A 23,180-nucleotide genomic window follows, 5' to 3' on the forward strand; every position below is an offset into this window, starting at 1 on the left:
TTGATGCATGCGTGCACTTTCTGCACTGCACCCGAATCCCGCGGGCTTTTCCGCATTGCTTGTCCCGACTGCTCCCAGCGATTCCCTAGGCCCTAGGCCTAACCACTGATCGATTGGTATCTCTTATACCATTTTTTTAGTATATGGTTTGAGTGGCCCCTTGGCCTCATCCAAAATTGTGCAACTTTGTATGTTATACTGTGCTTTTGATTTAACGCTTGTGCCCCTTTATTCATAAAGAATACTGGGGATTGTTTTTAGTAATAAATACATATATTTTTATAATATATACTTGTGTGGTGTCCTTTCATTTGATATTACAGGATTGTATGTGGTAAAACAGCTCGCTTAACACGACCTCTTAAGTTAAGCCTTTAAGGCTGCTTAGTCCATGCTACCCCTAGGATAGCTTGTCTAATAAGGTTTACTTACAACCAGACACCATAAGGGTTGTTTGGACTGATACAAAGTGGTTCCAGAATTGGAAACATTATATATCAGGCCAACTTCTCACATTGGTGAGCAGCGGTGCGGATTTGAGCTTGCTGTTTGTTTTACCATTGCAATCTTTTTATCAAATTGAAAGATCACATCAAGTACCTCTAGGTACATATAAATCAAAAGCTTAGCATATTTAAGTTCTACTGAACTTAGTAGTTGTAGATTAAAGGGATTAGCACACCCTGACTACAACTCACTAGCAAGGTACAGTAGGGAAACACTTAGTGTAGGTAGGTGCATCACTTACACCACACTAGAGTCATGTCTGACACAGGAAAAGCCTCAGGGTCTGTTCCTGTGACAGTTTACCTTACCCAGGCAACTTCCAGCTATGACAAACTAACCCACAAAGACTTGGTTGCCTTGTGCATCTCAAGAGGGTTAAAAAGGGGCAGAAGTCCCACCAGTCCTTCCCTGATAGCCATTCTAGAGCAGGATGACTTGGAAAAGGCAAATGCAGTTCCCTTAGAATCAGGAGAGGGAGTGGACCCCACAGCCACTGAGACCACCCCAGAGGAGGAAGAAGAGGAGGTAGAAGAGGAGGAGGAGTCAGAGGTAGAGGACCCTGAAGATCAGGATCAAGGGGTTAACCAGGTTGTAGTTTCCAGGCTTAACCAGGCCAACTTAAACCTACTGGGAAATGGAGAGGGCCAGCACCTCCCCAGATCCCACCAGAGCATTCTCCCAGGCAACAGAAGAGTGAGATCTCCATCAGGGGACTCTCATATTTCTAGTGCCTCAAGAGAATCTCAGAGAGGCATGACTGCCTCACAAAAGATAGAGCATAAGGCCAGGATGAGAGCTGTCAAACTCCAAATAGAGAGGGAGGAGGTAGCCCTGGCCCAAGCTAGACTTGCCTTGGCAAGAGAGCAGAAATTGTGTGGCTTAGATGTCACTGGTGGCAGCAACATTCCTAGAGAAAAAGACAGGAGCTATGATAATAGAAACCTGACAAAAATTGTGGCCCCCTACAAGGAAGGGGATGACATCCACAAATGGATGACTGCTCTTGAGAGAGCCTGCATGGTACAGCAGGTTCCTCAGGATCAGTGGGCTGCAATTTTATGGTACTCCTTTTCAGAGAAAGGGAGGGACAGGCTCCTCACAGTTAGACCTGAGGATGCCAAAAACTACTCTGTCTTGAAGAGTGCTCTTATTGAAGGGTTTGGCCTAACCACTGAGCAATACAGGTTGTTGTTCAGAGACACCCAAAAAGCACAGACTCAAGACTGGAATGATTTTGTAGATTGTGCCACTAAGGCTCTGGAGGGTTGGTTGCAGGGAAGTAAAGTTTCAGACTATACAGGATTGTACAATCTTATCATGAGAGAACAGATCCTTAATAACTGTACAAACCAGCTGTTGCATCAATACCTTATTGACTCTGATTTGACCTCTCCCCAAGAATTGGGAAAGAAGGCAGACAAATGGGTCAGAACAAGGATTAAGCAGAAACCCCAGAACCAAGGTGGTGACCAGAAGAAAACAGACCAGAAGGGTGGAAATCAGAAAGATAAAGAAAAGGACCAGAAGTCTTCAGGCCCCCAAAATAGTAATAAGGAGGGTGGTTCCCAGAATGGAAACAAGAAAAAGAAGACTAATGGCCCAAAGAAGCCTTGGTGTAATAACTGCAAATCAGTTTCCCACTGGGGCAGTGAATGCACCAAGACAAATCCAGTCCCCACCACTGCAGCTCCTAAAGCACCTGCACCCCCTAGTTCAGTAAGCAGTGGTGGAACACAGCCAAAGGGTGTAGTAGGGTTAACCCTGGGTACTGAAGTAGGATCTGGCCTAGTCAGAATCCCTACTCAGGCAGTTCTCCTATATGATGTGGACTTAGCTTTGTCCACTACAGTGAGTCCCAGTAACCTGGGCAAATATAGGCAGACGCCTTTAATCAATGAGAAACTGGCTCAGGCCTACAGGGACACATGTGCCAGTGTCACAATGGTGACACCTGACTTTGTGGACCCTGGACAGATTGTACTAGGTGAAAGTTACCTAGTGACCAATGCAAGCAACTCCACTACTTCCCATAGTGTGGCAGTTGTGAACTTCTCCTGGGGAGGGGTAAATGGCCTAAAGAAAGTTGTTGTGAGTGCAGACCTCCCAGTGGACTGTCTGTTAGGCAATGATCTTGAAAGCTCAGTTTGGTCAGAAGTGGAGTACAGGACTCATGCAGAAATGCTAGGGATTTCAGCTCATGTCCTTGCAGTGACACGGTCTCAGGCTAAGAAGTGCCTTCCTGAACCAGTGGTGGATCTGGAAACAATAGACCAACAACAACCCAAGAGAAGGAGCAAGAGAGGAAAGGCTGAACCTTCCCCCTTGCCCCAGGTTGAGGATCAGGTTTCACAGGAAACTGATTCTGCAGTCCAAGAGGAGACTACTGTCTCTGAGGAACTTGAACCTGACCAGGTTGAGTTTCTGGGGACAGGGGGACCCTCAAGGGCAGACCTGAGGCAGGCTCAATTAGATTGACCTTCACTTGAACCCCTCAGACAGCAAGCTGCTGCTGAGGCCTCTGGGGATGCCCAAGGTACCCATACTGTGTATTGGGATGATGGACTCCTTTACTCAGAGGCTAGAGACCCCAAGCCTGGTACAGCCAGGAGGTTGGTCATACCTCAAAAGTTTAGGGGCTTCCTTCTTACCTTGGCCCATGATATTCCCCTTGCAGGACACTTAGGCCAGAACAAAACGTGGGACAGGCTTGTTTCACACTTTCACTGGCCTCGCATGTCAGAAAATGTCAAGGAGTTTTGTCGCTCCTGTGTCACTTGCCAAGCCAGTGGTAAGTCAGGTGGCACAACAAAGGCCCCCCTCATACCACTACCTGTGGTGGGGGTACCCTTTGAAAGAGTTGGAATAGATATTGTGGGTCCCATGGATCCTCAAACAGCATCTGGAAACAGATTTATACTGGTGGTAGTGGATCATGCCACCAGGTATCCAGAAGCTATTCCCCTGAGGACCACCACAGCACCTGTGGTGGCAAAAGCCCTCATTGCAGTTTTCTCAAGAGTGGGCTTTCCAAAGGAGGTATTATCAGACAGAGGTACTAACTTCATGTCTAGTTATCTAAAAGCAATGTGGAAGGAATGTGGAGTAAACTACAAGTTTACCACACCCTATCACCCACAGTGCAATGGGCTTGTGGAGAGATTCAACAAGACCCTCAAGGGAATGATAAAAGGTTTACCAGAGAAGCTTAGGCGGAAATGGGACATCCTTTTACCCTGCTTGCTCTTTGCTTACAGAGAGGTCCCACAGAAGGGGGTTGGCTACAGCCCTTTTGAACTTTTGTTTGGCCACCCTGTGAGGGGTCCACTATGTTTGGTGAAGGAAGGATGGGAGTTACCTCTCAAAAAGCCTAAGCTAGATGTAGTGGACTATGTACTTGGTCTCCGCTCCAGGATGGCTGAGTATATGGAAAGAGCATCCAAAAACCTGGAGGCCAGCCAAGAATTACAGAAAGCTTGGCATGACCAAAAGGCTGTTCTGGTTGAGTTCCAGCCAGGGCAGAAGGTGTGGGTGTTGGAGCCAGTGGCCCCAGCAGCACTCCAGGACAAATGGACTGGACCCTACCCTATCATTGAAAAGAAGGGAGAAGTCACCTACCTGGTTGACTTTGGAACCCCTAGGAGCCCCCGCAGGGTGCTCCATGTGAATCGTTTGAAAGCACTTGTGGACAGGGAGGACATGAGCTTGCTCATGGCCACAGATGGGGAACAGGAGGAAGAGAGTGACCCTCTCCCAGACCTGCTTTCTCAGAACCCTGATGATGGTTCAGTTGATGGAGTAGCCTTGGCAGGCAGCCTCACTGACCAGCAGCAGATGGACTGCAGACAAGTTTTGCAAGCCCACAGACACTTGTTTTCTCTCACACCCAGCCAGACAAACTGGTGCACCCATGAGGTGGACACTGGTGACAGTCTGCCTGTCAAGAATAAGATCTACAGGCAACCTGACCATGTCAGGGATTGTATCAAGGCTGAGGTGCAAAAGATGTTGGAGCTTGGAGTGATTGAGCCATCAGAGAGCCCATGGGCCAGCCCAGTAGTCCTTGTGCCAAAACCTCATACCCAAGATGGAAAGAGAGAAATGAGGTTTTGTGTGGACTACAGAGGTATCAATGCTGTCACTAGGACAGATGCACATCCCATTCCAAGAGCAGATGAGCTCATTGACAGATTGGCTTCTGCCAAGTTTCTGAGCACATTTGATTTGACAGCTGGCTACTGGCAAATCAGACTAGCTGAGGAGTCAAAAGCCAGGACAGCATTCTCTACCCCCAGTGGGCATTATCAGTTTGTGGTGATGCCCTTTGGTTTGAAGAATGCACCTGCCACCTTCCAAAGGTTGGTGAATCAAGTCCTTGCTGGGTTGGATGACTTTTGTGCAGCATATCTAGATGATATTGCTGTCTTTAGCTCCACCTGGGAGGATCACCTGATCCACCTGAAGAAGGTTCTGGAGGCCCTGCAAAAGGCAGGCCTGACTATCAAGGCTACAAAGTGCCAGATAGGGCAGAGTAAGGTTGTGTACCTGGGCCACCTAGTAGGTGGAGGTCAGGTTCAACCACTGGAGAGCACAATCCAGACCATACAGGACTGGGCTCCCCCAGTTACCCAGACACAAGTCAGAGCCTTCTTGGGCCTGACTGGGTATTACAGAAAGTTTGTGAAAAACTATGGGTCCATAGTGACACCATTAAATGACTTGACATCCAAGAAGATGCCAAAAAAGGTTCAGTGGACAGTTAGCTGTCAGAAGGCATTTGATGACCTGAAGAAGGCCATGTGCTCTGCACCTATCCTGAAGAGTCCTGACTACTCCAAACAGTTCATTGTACAGACAGATGCTTCTGAGTTGGGGGTGGGAGCTGTGCTCTCACAACTTAATCAAGATGGTCAAGACCAGCCCATTGCTTTTATTAGCAGAAGGCTGACCCCCAGGGAGAAACGTTGGTCAGCCATTGAGAGGGAGGCCTTTGCTGTGGTTTGGGCCCTGAAGAAGTTGAGGTCCTACTTGTTTGGAACTCACTTCCTAGTTCAGACAGACCATAAGCCCCTCTTGTGGCTCAATCAGATGAAGGGTGAAAATCCCAATCTGCTCAGGTGGTCCATTTCCCTACAGGGGATGGACTTTACAGTGGAGCACCGCCCAGGGACTGACCATGGTAATGCAGATGGTCTCTCCAGGTACTTCCACTTAGAACATGAAGACTTATCTGGTCAAGGTTAGTTTAATGTCCCTGTGTTTGGGGGGGGGGGGTTGTGTAGGAGAGTAGGGTCTGCTATCCTATGGTCACCCCAAATTCTTGCTTTTTGCTTCACTGGTTTTAGACTACTGAGGCTGTGGGCCTGCTAATCAGACCCCCAGCCTGCTGTTCTCTCTCTAAATTACTGATACATGTGCTATAGGTACATACCACAATTGGAAATGGACTCCTTGTCAGCCCCTGTACTATGCACTATAGGTGCCCAGGGCATAGGTGCCACCAAGGCCTACCAGGGGCTGCAGCATATATTTTGCCACCCCTGGCTGGTTCTTAAATTGACACAACTGGCTGATCCCTCAGCTGGGGAAAGGTGGTGTAATCACCCCTTGCTTAGATATAGTATATCTATATCTGAACCTATATCTGGACACATATAAACCTGTGAGCCACTCCTATGGCAGGCCTTAGCAATCCTGGAGGCAGAGTGCGTGGTTTAATGTGAGATGGAGCTCTAGCATGAGCTGAGCCTGTCTGCAGCCGTCGGGAACAAATCCCTAAGCTGTTTCAGGATAATGCCATACCATATACTCTTAAGTGCATTATAATCCTCGCGGTTATATAGCAACTCTGGTTTGGCTTTATCAAAACATGTTGTGTAAGGTGTCATACGATTTGGAATACTATCCCCTCGCCAGTTCTGGCGACGGGGATAGCATTCCACCCCTCTAGAGGGGTAAGACATGTTACTTTACTTAAATGCGGTTAATTTCTAAAAGGGCCTCAGATCCACAAAATGGATGCTTCTGCCGCAGACACGAGTCTGACCCCCTGAAGCTGACCGAAACTCAGCCCAAGGGGCCTGGACAAAGGGTTTCCTGTTGCAGGGCGGTCTTACAACCCCCCAGACAGGAGATAGTGGATTGTAGCAGGGAGGTTTGAAAGAAACCAGACAGTGCCTGGGGAGCACAAGGCTGCCCCTTGCATAATCCGGCCAAACCGGTTCTGGGGCACTCCAGCCCCCATCCCAGCACGGCCAGGATCAAAGGAAGGGGGTGTATCCACCCACTTCCTGGGTCCCACCAATAGGAGGGGACCTAGCAGGTAATCCAGCCCCCCAGATTCGAATAAGAGTGGGAGCAGTGCCAATGCACTTCAGATTATCCTGATGAAACATAAGAAACAAAACTCTGGACCCTTCGACATCCTACTCAACGTAGAAGACTGAAGAATCTCCCTTGTGGTCAAGGAGTGACCACCCTGTGCAAAAAGGCACCATCCAGCCCTCGACGTCTACTTTGTTGCAGTTCCCGCCGGAACTCGAGCAACAGAGATTGACGAGATCAAGCTTGCCTGCCTTCTAACAGCCCGATCCACAGTCCCTGCAGAGCTGAGACCCGTGGAGGCGTCCTGAAGCGTGGGGCACGCCATCTTGGAAAGACCACGAGATGCTGACCGTGCAGCCCACGAGTGACCCTCGAAGCTGTACAACGGGGTTTGAGAAGCCCCAACCCTGAGCCACTCTTGCACCGAAGTTCAGCCCTCTACACTCGACGAGTGCTGGTGGGGCCCTTCTGCTTCTTTTGGCTCACCGCATTGGCCAGTCCCTTGCCAGCTGGCTTGTGGCCCCTGTGCCGATGAAACTTGAAATTCCACTTGTGATTCTGGTTGCTCCGGATTTGCACCAGCTCCCCTGAAAAGGAGCCCCCACTCTGACCCTCCTGGTCCGAGTGAGAAGCAATCTTCCAGTTCCGCGTGGATTGCTTTTGCCAAGTGTTGTTTGCTCCAATCTTGAAGCCGACAGCGCCGACGGCGAGAACCTGCGTGGGACAGATTGTGACCTGCTCCTGGACTTCGTAGATGCCCCAGAGCCCACGTGACAGCGGAGAGAAGCTCCTCAACAACCACCTGATTGCGCCCGACATTGCCTGGTTCCGTCCTGGTTCCACCCTGGTCACTGCTGAGTGACCCAGACTCTGTCCCCTCTGCTTTCAGGTACTTTTCGACTCGAGTCAACCCTTGGACTCCACCGGACACTTTTCCTTCACCTCGCCTGCAGCCTTTTCAGCTCCAAGCACCAAGAACCTGCGTGACGAAACCCGACTCAACTTCGACCCTGTGCACCCACTTCCTGTGGGTGAGGTAACATTGCAACGCCGGTGTTCCCACACTGGTACACACCTCTAGGGTCTGTGTCTTAAGTTTTGTTCCACTAGGTTCAGCGGAAGTGTCCTTAAACTCTAACTTTGTAACTTTTACGCACCATTGGTTAACATTGATGCATGCGTGCACTTTCTGCACTGCACCCGAATACCGCGGGCTTTTCCCGACTTCAGCATTGCTTGTCCCGACTGCTCCCAGCGATTCCCTAGGCCCTAGGCCTAACCACTGATCGATTGGTATCTCTTATACCATTTTTTTAGTATATGGTTTGAGTGGCCCCTTGGCCTCATCCAAAATTGTGCAACTTTGTATGTTATACTGTGCTTTTGATTTAACGCTTGTGCCCCTTTATTCATAAAGAGTACTGGGGATTGTTTTTAGTAATAAATACATATATTTTTATAATATATACTTGTGTGGTGTTCTTTCATTTGATATTACAGGATTGTATGTGGTAAAACAGCTCGCTTAACACGACCTCTTAAGTTAAGCCTTTAAGGCTGCTTAGTCCATGCTACCCCTAGGATAGCTTGTCTAATAAGGTTGACTTACAACCAGACACCATAAGGGTTGTTTGGACTGATACAAAGTGGTTCCAGAATTGGAAACATTATATATCAGGCCAACTTCTCACAAATATCAACCAAGGCATGAGTTGTCTGATAGGGGGGCACAAGTAAATATTCAGAAAGAAGATAGTGTCCCTTGCTCAGACAGCCGGACTACCTCTATGGTCCAACCAATTTGGTGCCAGGTCTATAATTGCACCTTTCCTATTGCGTGACCCAAACACACGGGAAATGAAATATACTAGTGTTAACAGTGTAAACAGTTTTTAAGTAGTATATTAAGACAGAAAGACTTTTACAATAAGTAAAAAACTATATTCACGAGTTTGTAGTTAAAAACAAAGCATCCATATGTTTTATTTCAATTAATAAAGTTGTATAAACAATTGGCATCATATTCGTACATTAAAATCATAGGCTACATAAACAATGTTCAATACGTAATACACAAAGTAATAAAAACGTTTTACACAAAAACATATAAAATTGTTCAAGAGAACAAGTGTCGACGTGGCGTTTCGGTTTTTGAAGATATACACCTTCTTCAGGACAGATTCTCAGCTATTCATGCTCTGGATTTCCTCAGAGTTATAGATATTATGAGATCCTGATGCGGAAACCCAAATATAATAATGTCCCATGCTTCAATCGTTCTAGGTATGTGTGCATATGCACTATCTTGATTGAATTTATTCCGTTGTCACCCTGTCCAGGAGGAGCCACCGATTTTAACCTTGGTGCTTCCACTGTGATTCAATTAGGAGTGGAAACTTAAAAATCGCTGCAGCCGTAGACCTATTTCACTTCGTCAAATAGGATACACGGAAACGAAACCGGAGACGCTGGACTTGGAGGAGCAGGGAGGCCGACTACCAACATATCGATTGGTGGTATTATCGCTTACAGGACGGGAGGTTAACCCCCGAGACTTTGAAAGCCTACAGACGAAGTGAAATAGGTCTACAGCTGCAGCGATTTTTAAGTTTCCACTCCTAATTGAATCACAGTGGAAGCACCAAGATTAAAATCGGTGGGTGTTGGTCTGCTTAACGAGAAGCGTGGATAACAGCCTCGCTAACAATGCTTACACCTGCCAGACATCTCAGAAACTATGGAAAAACTTAGAAATTTACATGCAAAAAATAAACCTCAATGTTGGGGCTAACCCAAGCCCCAATTTGCTTTTAGGCACCTCACTACATCACATATCTTCACATTGCCAACACATTTCCAATATAGACATCTATCTCATCTCTCTCTCTCTCTCTTTTCTATCCTTGTCTCTTTCTTGGGCTCCATTATGTCTTCCCTCTCCCCCTCCTCCCCCCTCCCTGTTCCCCCAACCCATCACTCCCCCCAGATTTCACCTAAATTAATATCCTTGTAATCAGTAATGTGTTTAGATCTGCAGTAGGATTATTATATTTGCTTCTTTTCTTGAATGCACTGTTGTTACACAAGTATCTTTCGTATTGTGACTTGTCTTATCCCCACACTTTTTCTCCCCTTATCTTTGTATGACCAAACAACAATAAAATACTTTGAACAAAAAAATAAATGAAAAAAGTCAGTGTTAGCTTGATAAACTACCTCACGGAGCATTTGTGACTGTAAGATTTCTTTTCAGTAGCCAGTGGCATTTTTTCCATTTCTTCAGCCTTTAATTTAAAGTATATTTCCACTAAGCAGTTTCGCCTCTCCTTGGTTCTTATGTTTGAGAGGTTAGTTGGGTGATATCAGTTGTTAGATCTGGCGCTAGCCCTTTTGATTTTATTTAAATCACATGAATAAAATGCAAACTTATAGGGCTATCTGTCTGCCTTCTTCATCTATTTGATTGTTATGGAGTCATTCACATTTTTCTTCCTCCACTTGCGCATATAGTATATGGTAATGGGTGAGCCCATTTCAGCCATCGGCTATATCCACTGTATGTGACGGCATTCTGCCCTTTCACATGGAGCACAGCCACACCAAGTATTTCCCTTAAGTGCCAGGTTATGGCAATGTGTGCTTTCTGAGAAAAATATATATATTTTTTTACTTTTAGCAATTTTTTTTTTTACATTTTTACTTAGATGAAGCCTGGCCGCTTCCACAATCAAAGTTTTGCAAAAATCATAAAACAAAACAAGCATTGACAAAGCCAAATGGCTTGTGGCAAACACAGAGCTACTACCGCTGCCAATGCTTGTGGTCTTTGATTTTATGTGCAGGTACAGTAGCCTTTCTGCACTGTTTTCTAGAGTGGTGGTTGAGTATGCCATGGCAGAATAGTTCTTCAGAAAAGGCGTGGGCTTTGGCAGAGAAGGTGCAGTCGTGGGGTTCATAGGAAGTCAGGATTGTGGATGAGTTGCAGGTCATTGGTGCATGTTTGCTTGGTCTATGGAAATGACAATATGTGAATATGTGTGCGAACTATGTGGTTCAGGAATCCAGAAAATGTTGTTTTTGGTCCTATAACACTGGGCGCCTGTTAGTGGTGGTTTTGACTGTTTCGACCTGTGTCTGTTATTGGATGCAATGTGTTTCCAATACGACATAAGAGAGATCCTTATCCAGACGTGCACAGACAGGCAACCTCCTACTTCTGAAGTTTCTTTCAGACCAGGAAGCCCTGGCTGTTTTACAGGGTAACATTCCAGCTCAGCTTTTACAAATGTGCCTCTCTCCTCTCCTACCTGGCTGTTGTTAGTTATAAAGTAGTTCAAGATGTTTTATTCTTTTTGGAAAGCTTTGATAAGAGAGCTCTGCATTTTCAGGAATACAGACATATTTTATATTCTGTTTTAACACCAGAATATGCACTATCACATGAAACATTTAAGCCCTGCAGCAAAAATAGACAACGGAGCTTGTGTATTGTAGTCAAATATATCTATGTTTTAGCTGTGCACTAACTGACCTACTTGTGTGTCTTCTTTAAGTTTTTTAATTGATCGAATTTTAATACAAATATAACTGATGTATTCACTTTTAAGAGCATCCGTTTAACATTTTACCGTATTTGTGAGCATAGGATGGCCAACTATTCCATAACGTATTTTTTTTTAAATGACAGTTAAAAAAGGTGAAGTGTTGAGTTAGGAATAACAGAAATTGGTTTCAATCAGTCCGTTAATAGCGGTTTACCTATATCCACAAAGCCGCCGGACCTCAGGGATGTCGGCTGATGGGCTGTGTAACTACTGAAGGGATTAGCTAATTCGAGAATGCCCGCCGCCGGCCTCAGGGTTGTAGGCGCTCTGGCTGTGTCTTCACTGTGGTATAAATAAAGGTTTTAAAAAAAAACAAAAACGGTTTACATCGTTAAGAAAAAAGAAAATTAGAAAAAAGTAAAAATAATGAATTAAAAATAGATTACAAAATTGTTCTAAGTCAACACGTAAAAGGGTGACTTATGACTTGTATTACTAGACTCGCTAATAAATAGTCTTGAATCCCTTCCCCAGTGAAGAAGGAAGAGAAAGGCACTAGAAGGTGTTGAAAGGGCAGGTCCTTCTCTGTAAGATGAAGGTTCATTGGCAAACGAGTGAACTCAAGTCACATTTCACTGATGTTTGACTGCTGCTCTAGTGGTAACAAAAGGTCTCAGCATTTTTGCTGCTAAGCAACTAAAGGTCTGAATGTTCTTCAACTGCTGATTGCTTAAAATGGGCAGCAGCTATGGGATCTTAGGAAAAATGCGGGTTAAAATCGGTTGTTGCCCCTTAAAGCCATTGACCATGGATTGCGGTATGTTTCATTGCTATACACTTCGGTTTCCTGTGATACTGCTCACATTGCGCTGAAAGGAATAATTGGTTTCATGCCCCCTGATGTATGGAAACTTGATACATGTCAGATATTCAAATCAACCAATCCAAATATTTTCAACGGGTAACAAAGATGTAATTACTGAAACACATGAAAATGAAAAGAATCGCTGAAATTGACAAAAACACCCAATATCAATTTTCAGACCTCCATGACGCTATTAGTTCGATGCGACTGCAGAACGGGGAAGGAGGACGGAAAAGCTGGTTGAAGCAGAGGATTGCCAGCGTCATGGGACACCAGTCGAAGAGATGTCTAGTATCATCAACACTACATGCACCCCAAGACCTTATAGCAAGTTTCAAGAGATAACCAGTGGCAAGGGTCAGGACACAAAAGTCAACAGGTAACCCACACGCGAAGGCAACCCGATGAGTGGCATCAGTGCTAATCTACGTACGAGCATTTATAGGTGCTGGAGGGCTTTGGGGAGCAGGCACAAAAGGAAGTTTGCTTCAGAGTATTCTAACAACAACACAACATAAGGTAGGACATTTACTCTCAGATAACCATCCGGCTTGCACCCCCTTGATGCACCATTCCTTTGCTGTCATCATCTCATTCTCTCTAGTGTTTTAGGATTTCCTTGAGCTCACAGTGCCTCTGGTCACTCGGAAGTGAGTAAGTGAGAAGAAGCACTTCAACCATGGCATAGATCACATTTATAAATGAAAATTAACACAGAATTAGAGATGCTGAACGAGTACCTTGGTAGGTGACCTGGGCTAGTCGCTGGCACAGGGCGGGGTAGAATCCGATTTCAAAGGCATTCACAGCAGTAAGAGTTGAGGGATCCAAGCAGGTGCTGGAATTCTGGAAGGAAAAAGACACCATTATATAGTGCTGTCACTCAGTAACATAGCAATTATACATCCCCTTTTCCTAGTGCTTAATTTCTGCCGGTGGTTCAGGTAGTGGGCACTAGCATTGAATTGATATTTTGGGGGCAGGATTCCTGTTTCATCGTGTAATCCTGCACAAGAGAGACAAAAGAAGAAAGATAGGAAAAAAGACTAAGGGAGAAAGTATGGATAACAAGAATAACGTAAAACTGTGAGATAAAGAGACAATATGTAGGGTGGTGAACAGAGGTGCAAGGTCGAATCAATAGTACACGCCCTTGGTATGAGAAACTGGGTTACTGGTTGAGGGGGGGGGGGGTAAAAACCTACTCAAGCTGCAACTACAATCCTTGTCAGGGTGAGGCGCAAGCAAACCCCAGATTAACTTGTGCTAAACACTCTGATAGCCTGGCAGAGAGCAGTCAGGCTCAACTTATATGCAATGTACAATGTATTTATGCAGCACTTCAAACAGTAATAAAGTGAAAACACCGCAAAAAAAACTCCCAAACCAGTTTAGAAAAATATAGTACATTTTAATAAATAAAATAGGACCATAACGACAGAAATCCAATCAGTAGAATAGAATATAAGCAATTTGAAAGATTTTAGGGAAAATAGCACCAAAAAGCACAAAGCGTCAACTGTGGAGATCTAATTGAACAGGACTGGGACTAAGTTACAAGTTCAGGCTGACCGTGATGGAGTGCAGAACAGCTACAGGAACCCAGTTAGGCCCGATAAAAAAAGAGTGCCTTTAATCCTGGTTGCTGAGAGTTACAAGGTACCGCTTCGAGGATGCATTGGGCAGCTGATGCATCAATTCGGAGGAGCTGCAAAGCTGCGATGCAAGGTCATTGTCGGGGGATCTATGGATGAGGGCTTGTGATGCGTAGTCCAGCATCAAGGATGAGCCGTGAGTTCAAGGCGATTAGTCGGTCCCAGAGAGCTACGAGGCTGCAATTAGAGTACCTGCATCATCGTCGAGGCAGCAGTTGATGAGAGATTTGTGATGTGAGGGCATGTGTTGCGCAAGCTCCGCACAGTGATAGTTCAATTGCGTACTGCAAGGTCAATGCGGAGTCCTTGCGCTTAGAGAATCCTCACAGCAGATGTGATGTGTCAGTCCACCTGGACCCATATATTGGCTGGCAGAGCACTTTCAGGCCCACTTCCAAGGATCCAGACCTGGGGTGGCCAAACTTGGTAGGGTAGGACTCACAGAGGACAGACTCCAGCCGTTGGGTTCAAGGTTTTTGGAACCTTCTGTCCCTGAGACTCTAGTAGGGTAGTCAGCCAACTAGCCCTTGGAGTCACTCTGGGGTCCTGGTTTCAACAGATGGATGTCCAGTCCTTCCCACCCAGGCTAAATGACAGCAAGCAGCACGTCTGCACAGCAGGGCAGCAGTCCTTCAGAGCAGCAGCGCATCAGAGTGGCAGTCTTTTCAGTAGCACAGTAGTCCTTCTTCCTGGCAAGGTATCCACAGGTCCAGAACTGTAGTGAAGAGCTGGTGTCTGGGGTCCAATATTTATACCTGGACCTTCATTTGAAGTGGGAGAAACTTCTAGAGGCTTCCCATTAAAGTATTCAGGCATTCTGTCTTCCCTGTTATGGCTTCAGGCCAACTGCAGGGGGTATGCAGCCCTTTGTTTGGAGGCAGGACACATCCTATAAAAGCTAAAGTGGGATTGTGCCCAGCTCCTCCCTCCCATCCTTCCAGCGATGGCCCATCCAGACACATCTAAGCTCCCAATTGTGTGTGTCTGTCTAGGAGGAATACATAAATTACAACTGTCAACTACACCGAGTCATGTGACCAGAGATAGGCTACAGACACTAAATGGCTACGGCAGGAAAATGCCAACTCTCTAAAAGTGGTTTTCAAAATTGTAATTCAAAATCCGACTTCACCATGAGCTAGGACTTTTCATTACAATTCCAAATAAATCAAACATGAACTGGTTACCTGCTTCCATTTGTAAATTATCATTTACTAAATGTAATAAGGTAACTCCAATATTATCTTATGAAAGAGGTTGGCCTTGCAGTAGTGAAAAACGTATTTAAGAGTGTTTTCACCATCAGGACATGTGAAACTAAAAAGTACATGTCCAACTTTTTTAATACACTGCACCGTGCATTAAAAAGAAAGGTTTGTGCCTGGCAAAAGGTTTATTTTGTCAGGTCTAAATGGCAGTTTAAAACTGTACACAGAAGCTAATGGCAGACCTGACACATGTTTAAAATGCTACTTAAGTGGGTGGGACAAACAGTGCTGCAGGCCCACTAGTAGCATTTAATTTACAGGCCCCGGGTACACATAATGCCACTTTACTAGGCAAATTAAATATGCCAATTGGGAATAGGAAAATTCTACCATGTTGAAAGAGATAGCACAATCACTTTTGCACTGGTTAGCAGTGGTTAGGTGTGCAGAGTCCTGAAGTCAGCACAAATTAAGTCAGTAAAACAGGAGGATTGAATGCAAAAAGCTAGGGGGAAAACCACATCAAGACCACCAGGTCTAACACTTGGTATTTGCCAACCCAGGCACTAACAACCTTTTAGGTCGAACCTGGGCAGCGTATGCGCTGCTGTACGAGGCACACCTTATTCAGGTATGGACTGGAAGCTCGACCCCCTCTCTGCCCATATTTTTAGGTCTCGCGACCTATCAATGCGCGCATGCGCATTGAGCGGAGCGAGAATTCAAGTGCTCAAAATGCTCGTGAAACCAAGGGTTTCTTCGTGCGGTTTTCTTTGAGTTCACGTGAATCACGTGACCAAACAAGCACGCGCATCAGCCTCCCTCCCTCCCTCCTAATTGCATTTTTTCACGGCCGCACAGCACATCAAAGGGCTTCTCCCAGCGTGTGCTGTGCGGCTTCTCCTCCCCTAATTATTCATGGCTGGCCGGTGGCCGGCCGTACTTTCAGTTTCCCTTTACGCTCTTGTTATTCTTGTTATTCTTGCCTGCTTTATTTATTTCTCTGTTTATAACCCAAGAAGACATCCTTGCCAAACTCCTTTTACCGACCTTTCCAAGCTTTGTCTTACCATACCACAAACGTACATTGAAGGGTTTGTTACATCTTCTCACCATCTTTTCCACTATCTATGGGTAAGTGTCTGCTTGCAGCCCAGCTGGATGACCTTAACTGAAAACACTTAATGAGAAGAGAAGTCCTGCCACACTTCTCCTCCCCTCGCTCGCATTCCCGCCCCCCCACCAGGCTCTCCCGCCCCCATCCGGCTTCCATCCACGCATCTTTTTCTATTCCCTTCCGGGCGTCTCTATTGCTCACCAAAACACCCACGTGTTTGCACTGTCTCACTCCCTGATCGCCACCACTCTCGCTTGCTCCCCCCCACCCCGCCCCTGCCCGTCACAGACTATCTCGCTCTCTTTCCTGCCTTCCGACTATCTCGCTCTCTTTCCTGCCTTCCTCTCTCTTTCTCGGACTCTCCGCGCTCTGGTGTGTTTCTTTGTCTGACTCCTTCTTTCCTGTCTGACTTTCTCGCTCTCTCTCTCTGTATCAGCGCCCCCTCCTCAATTTACTGTTTGTTATCAGACTCCGTAAGGACTCACAGCCGCAATGCTGTGAGCTACACAGCACACTCAGTGCACGATTATTTTTCTGTACGTCCCTGATCACCGCAGAGGTACCGCAGGCGCTTCAAACCAGCGATTTCAAGATTTTTAAGTCCTTGCCAATTCTTTCATTCCTAATGTCTTCGTTTCTCTTGCACGTTTGGTTAGAAATCAAAGAAAATCAGCTTCACAAAAAAGGATTTATATAATTAGCAGACTGAATTCCGTTTGTTCTTGCATGGTGCTGCACCATGCCATAAGGCACTTGGTACAGGCACACAAACCCACACACACAACCACACACACACACACACAACCACACACACACACACACACACAAACCCACACACACACACACAACCCCCCACACACACAACCCCACACACACACAACCACACAACCAATAGCAAAACATAGCATAGCATAACAAAACATAGCATAGCATAACAAAACATAGTATAGCATAACAAAACACAAACAACATAGCATAACAAAACATAGCATAGCACAACAAAACATAGCATAGCATAACAAAACATAGCATAACAAAAAACATCATAGCATCACAAAACATAGCATAGCATAACAAAACCTAGCAAAGCATAACAAAACACAACAAAACATAGCATAATAAAACAAAGCTTAGCATAGCATAACAAAACATAGCATAACAAAGCATAGCATAGCATAACAAAACATAGCATAACAAAGCATAGCATAGCATAACAAAACATAGCACAACAACACATAGCATAGCAAAACAAAGCATAGCATTATAAAACACAACAAAACATAGCATAGCATAACAAAACATAGCATCGCATAACAAAGAATAGCACAGCAAAACACAACAAAGCATAGCATAGCATACAAAGCATAGCATAACAAAACACAACTAAACATAGCATAGCATAACAAAACAAAGCATAGGATAGCAAAACTAAACATAGCATAGCATAACAAAACAAAGCATAGGATAGCAAAACAAAACAGCATAGCATAACAAAACATAGCAAAACACTACAAAACTACAAAACATAGCATAGCTTAACAAAACACAACAAAACATAGCATAGTAAAACTAAACAAAACATATCCTAGCATAATAAAACATAGCATAGCATAACAAAACAAAACATAGGATAGCAAAACAAAACATAGCATAGCATACAGCATCACTCAGCACCACCACAGCATCACTCAGGGGCACCACAACATCACTATGGGCTACCACAGCATCACTGAACGCCACAGCATCACTCGTTCGCCACCACAACATCACTCGGCGCCACCACAACATCACTCGGCGCCACCACACATCAATCTGTGCAACCAATCAACAACAACTGGTTCAAATATGTTCTCTCAATTTTTCAAGCTTTATTACAAATGTCACAAAAAGATGTTAATATTTCACTTCTGTTCTTGGATTTTTGTCACAATAAAATACCCTAAACATAATCTTCACAAAAGTTATTTACAAAATTTAAGCTATTGCCATTATAAATTACAATAACTTTTATTTAAAAAAAATTAAAAAACATTGTTATTTGTAATATCAATACATGTAAGTCACGTACATACAACACATATTGCATTACAAATGCTATAGGTATCAAATTTGCAAAAGTTATAACTATTGGAAGTGTAAATGACAAAGCTATTAATTTCGCTATTTTCAAAACCAACACACAAAAAAAAATTGTCATTTACAATACCAATAGCTCAAACTTTCCTAATGCGAGACCTATTGGCAACGCCAGTGCTTGTTTAATTTGCCTGTGTCATTGTCCTTGGTGAATGCTGGCTTCTACTTTGTTAAAAGGCTTGTCAGTCCCTCCTTAGTATGCCTAGTCTTCATTTGTAACCTCCCATAAGGACACCCCTTGCTATGTGTGTTGGTGCTCAGTAGGCTTTAATTACAGCCTCCGAGCACTATTTTGTTAAATGCTTTTTACCAGGCTCTCTCGTAAGGCTTTTTTTTTTCTCATAGCACAGTACCCCACAGAGGCAGCTGCGCCTTTGCTGTATTTGCGGCCGCTTTACGGTGCCAAACATGGCCACATGCTTTTAAAAAATATTTTTTATTTAACTTTTGTTTGTAAAAGTGCCCCATGCCATGTTTTCACATTACCCCTTTCTTTAGACGAGCCGTGTCTAAGGAAAGGGGCGCGGCAGTTATTAAACTGAAAGCGCGGCATGGGGCACTTTTGCAAACAACCATTTGCAATGCAATAGGGCTCTCATTTTTTTAGAGTTTCGTAAATGCGAGACCTATTGCTTTGCAAATGCTTTCTTTTTAACCAATTAAGCACTGTCTTTGTCCACAATAATAAGATGAGGGTTTTACACGCATGCATATACATTTTCTTGAGAGGAAAATAATTTACCTTTAAGTTCTGAGGGGGCTTCACACGCAACTGAAGATGGACGTGCTTAACATTTTTATTTTGAAGAGCATTTGAACTTCCAGGATGAAAACTCCATAAGTGATGCACAAGGAGTTGGTTGCAACGCTTATTACGCGTGTCTGCCTACACCTGTATTTTTAACGGTTATCATAACACACAGCAGAAAATATCGAATAGGTCACTGAAAATAATTATGGCTGCAACCTAGCAGTTAACCCACATTTTGAGCTGACACCTGGCTCAAGTCACGCCCGGGCCTGCCGCATACTAGATGTGCATAAGCCCCTGGGGGTAAAAGACAGGGCTAGGTCTGTAAATAAGCAGAGGGGGCAGCAATGAAACCGAATATCTCCTTGCGACCTTCAAAGGGAGTGCCTCCAGGGCGAGTGTTGTCCTGGGGCCCTCATCACAGTGTCAAAGTCTGCCACGTGAACAATTTGGACATTCTGTATGGATAGAAGGCGGTGGGGGCTGGGAGTAGGGAATGCCATATTTTGGCTTTTGAATTCAGCTGACTTTTCCAAAACTCTGTCATTTTCGTTCTGACTTGCAGTTGTGCAGCAGGTTAAGCAGTCACTAGTATTTTTACAACATTGTTTTTAGAGATCAGAGACATTTTAACCCGTTGGCTAATGGCCGACGCGACCGCGCCCGTTTTTTAAAACGGCCGCACTGCCGCAAAAAAGCGGAAGTAGCCAACGGGTTAAGGCATGGTCAAAGTGGGCTCTAGCCCAGGGCCCCAGTCTTTTAGGGGGACCCTGGATTGGTCTGGCTCTGTTCTACACACAGTCCTGCCCTGATGGTCTTGTATGACCCTGAAAGATAGATTGTTTTAAATACCACTTTCTTTTTAATACGGGTAATGTGAGGGAGTCTTTTACAGACATAATGCAGAGAAATGGGTTTGTTTTTCAGCACCATCAACATCCATAAAAAGTTCCTTTCAGATCGAAACAGGACCTCAAATGTGAGAAATGGGAGGGTCTCACAGAGATTATTTGCAATAATATTAGTGAGCTGCTTCTGTGTTACCACCGCACCTGGTATCCGGCAGTGGCAACCCTTTCCAAAACATCAATAGGTCACCTGCCTGCTTCTAATTGCTGTATTTATGTTTTAAACTGGCACTTGAGGTGAAACTTTTGCCAAGTGAGTATTAATGTTTTATAAAATCACAAAGTAATATCACCACAGAATGCGATGCTTTATGCCCCATAATTTGCATTTCCTTGTTACATAATTCACTACCACATAAATTGGTCCTCTTTTCCGCTTAATTTCCATGGCCCATCTTATAGCTTGAAAAGGGATTTGGCACTATAGACAACAGGATTTTGCAGCAATCATGGTTGCCAGGATATTGTTTTTCAAAATAAGGATAAAGAGACACAGCACACCTCTGTGTGTTTTTGTGATACAAGAAAAGCAGAGTGTGTCACCCAGCAAATTATAAACAGACTAGTTTGAAGAGGAGATTTATTTAGCCATTCTCATATTTTCTGTTATGCCCTATACTAAAAAGTGGATGTTCATTGGTAGCCTTTTCCCAACACTAACCTCGACTTATTGTAGATCAGCAATACGCTGGAAGGTGTGAAAAATCACATTTTTTTGTACCAACTTATTATGTACAAAATCGGTCAATTTTCATTTTGTGCAACCTCTGAAGACTTCTACAGAAAACTTCATAGCTCACCATGCAGAAAAAATCTACAAACATTTACCATTCTGCATTGAAAACTTTGTAAAAGAATATCTTAGGAAGAAATATTCTGTATAAATGATGGGTTTTGCCTGGGTTCTATTAGAAGAAACGTTCATCTCGCTATGCAGTGAAAACGACACCGCAATGTGGAAAAAATATCACTCAAGTGAAGGTAAATCAAGAAACTTCCCAAATTTGACAAAGGGCAAAAATTGGGACATTGGCGGGTGAAAAGATACTTCGAACAATCCTTATATCAACATGTAAGTCAGTTTGTAGGACTTTTCTTCCTGTGGGTCGGGATAGCTGGCAGAAATTCTCCAGGTTCAGTTCAAAATATTTTATTGAGTATAAGCAAAACAAATAATTAAAAACAAAATAGCTCCGTAACTGTAAGGAACCAATTCAGAAACTTGCATGAGAGGTACGAGAAGAATAACCATATTTAAATGGTAATACGTGACTAATAACATAAAGAAAATAATAAAGGAACATATTTAGGGGCTACTATAATCAATTGAAAGCAAAACGATATGGGCAATATAACTAACAGCTCCATCATTGAACATCATAGAAAGCACATCAGGATTGTCATCTGCTTCATCGTCTGCTTCTTTTTTAGCCAAAGAACAAACATCACACAAACCACCGGATCTATATTTAGTACAACAAGAAATAAGACGAGAAGAGGCAAAGGAAAAAGAAAGGGAGATGGAGAAGGAAGGAGAGAGAGAGAAAGAGAGGGAACAATTGAAAAAAACCGGATTACGGAGCCAAACAAAAACCTTGTCGTGAACATTTCAAACTATCCACTCTCTGAGTTTGAAGAAAAACTTCTAAATAAAGGGATCTCGTTCGTCAAGACATACCAATCTAATGAGTTAGAAACAGAAATTTCTTCTTTCTTTTTTTAAGTTCATGAGAATGCTTAGGTTGAAATATTTTTTTACAATAGTAAATCCCATTGAAAAAACAGAAGAAACAGACAGACTTTTTAAACCTAAAAGTCAATTTATGGCACCAGTATCACATAAAATCCTAGATACTTTTGAGGTTTTGGTCAAAGCTGACCTAAGCAAAATTAATTACAAACGGAAACTGAACAATTTAACAAGAGCAGAGCAGAGTGCTTTGAAACGACTGTCAATGAACAAAGACATAATGATACAAAAAGCGGACAAGGGTGGAGGACTAGTAATCATGGACTCTACGTTCTACATCAGAAAGGGAGATGAACATGTAAATGACATCAACACCTATGTCAAATTAGGACAAGATCCAACAAGTATGATCACTCAAAGCTTGGATGAGATTCTGAACAAAGCCGAGAAATTGCAATGGATTGACAACACTACAAAGCGATACCTCAGACAAATATATCCCAGGAGACCAAAGATCTATTTTCTCCCGAAAATACACAAAAGCATTACAGATCCACCTTTCAGGCCGATAGTATCTGGTTGTTCTTCAGTATTCGAAAATCCTGGCATCTTCATCGATACGCATATGCAACCGTTCATCCAAAATTGGTCAACTTACTTACAAGACACTTCAGACTTCCTTAGAAGCCTGGCAGAGCTAGATACCAGTGGATGTATGGAATGGATATTGTGTACAATAGATGTAACGGCCCTATATACATCAATACCGCACAAACAAGGGATAGAAGCCATGGAATGGGCTCTCCTGAGAACAGACAAACCTGATGAACTTAAAATTTTGATAATACAACTGTTGGAATTCTGTCTATTGAACAGTTACTTTTCATGGCAAAATGACTACTACAATCAATTGACGGGGACAGCCATGGGCTTCCCGGGAGCATGCATATATGCTAATGTGTACATGGCAAAATTCGAACTGGACTATATTCTCGAGGATCCAATGTGGCAACAAGGTTTAGTTTATTTTCGGCGCTATATAGATGACATTTTTTTGATTTGGAAGCGTCCCATGAATGAACTCCTCAACAACATCAGCAGTCTAAACCTTGTAGACCCAAGGATTAAATTCACCCATAATGTAAGTACAACTGCATTACCATTTCTGGATGTGTTAGTTGAAGTTAAAAATAATTCTATTGAGACTCGATTATATAAAAAACCGACAGACAAAAACACAGCCCTTTTGTACTCTAGCTTTCACCCAGCTAGCTTGATAAACAATTTGCCAGTTTCACAATTTATGCGGATCAAACGGATTTCATTTAACCAAGAACAATGTGATAAGGATCTGCAAGAGCAAAAACAACAGTACCTGGAGAGGGGTTATCCAAAAAAACTGTTAGAGGCTCATTTAGACAAAATCAAAACAATACCAAGGACAGAACTATTACAAAAGAGATCAAAGACCACGAGTA

The 23,180-nt window shown here is 43.8% G+C and overlaps 1 protein-coding gene across 3 annotated transcripts in view; it reads right to left on the reverse strand.

The window, feature by feature from the left end:
• Positions 1–23,180, reverse strand: part of LOC144799014 (death-associated protein kinase 2-like) — a 697,832-nt gene that overhangs the window by 597,057 nt on the left and 77,595 nt on the right. For all 3 annotated transcript variants that reach the window (XM_078670165.1, XM_078670162.1, XM_078670164.1), the window contains exon 2: positions 12,978–13,083. The gene's annotated coding sequence lies outside the window, so the exon portion shown is untranslated. The remainder of the gene's footprint in view (positions 1–12,977; positions 13,084–23,180) is intronic.

Source organism: Lissotriton helveticus, chromosome 12 (genome assembly GCF_964261635.1).
Source record: "Lissotriton helveticus chromosome 12, aLisHel1.1, whole genome shotgun sequence".
In the NCBI taxonomy this organism is placed as follows: domain Eukaryota; kingdom Metazoa; phylum Chordata; class Amphibia; order Caudata; family Salamandridae; genus Lissotriton; species Lissotriton helveticus.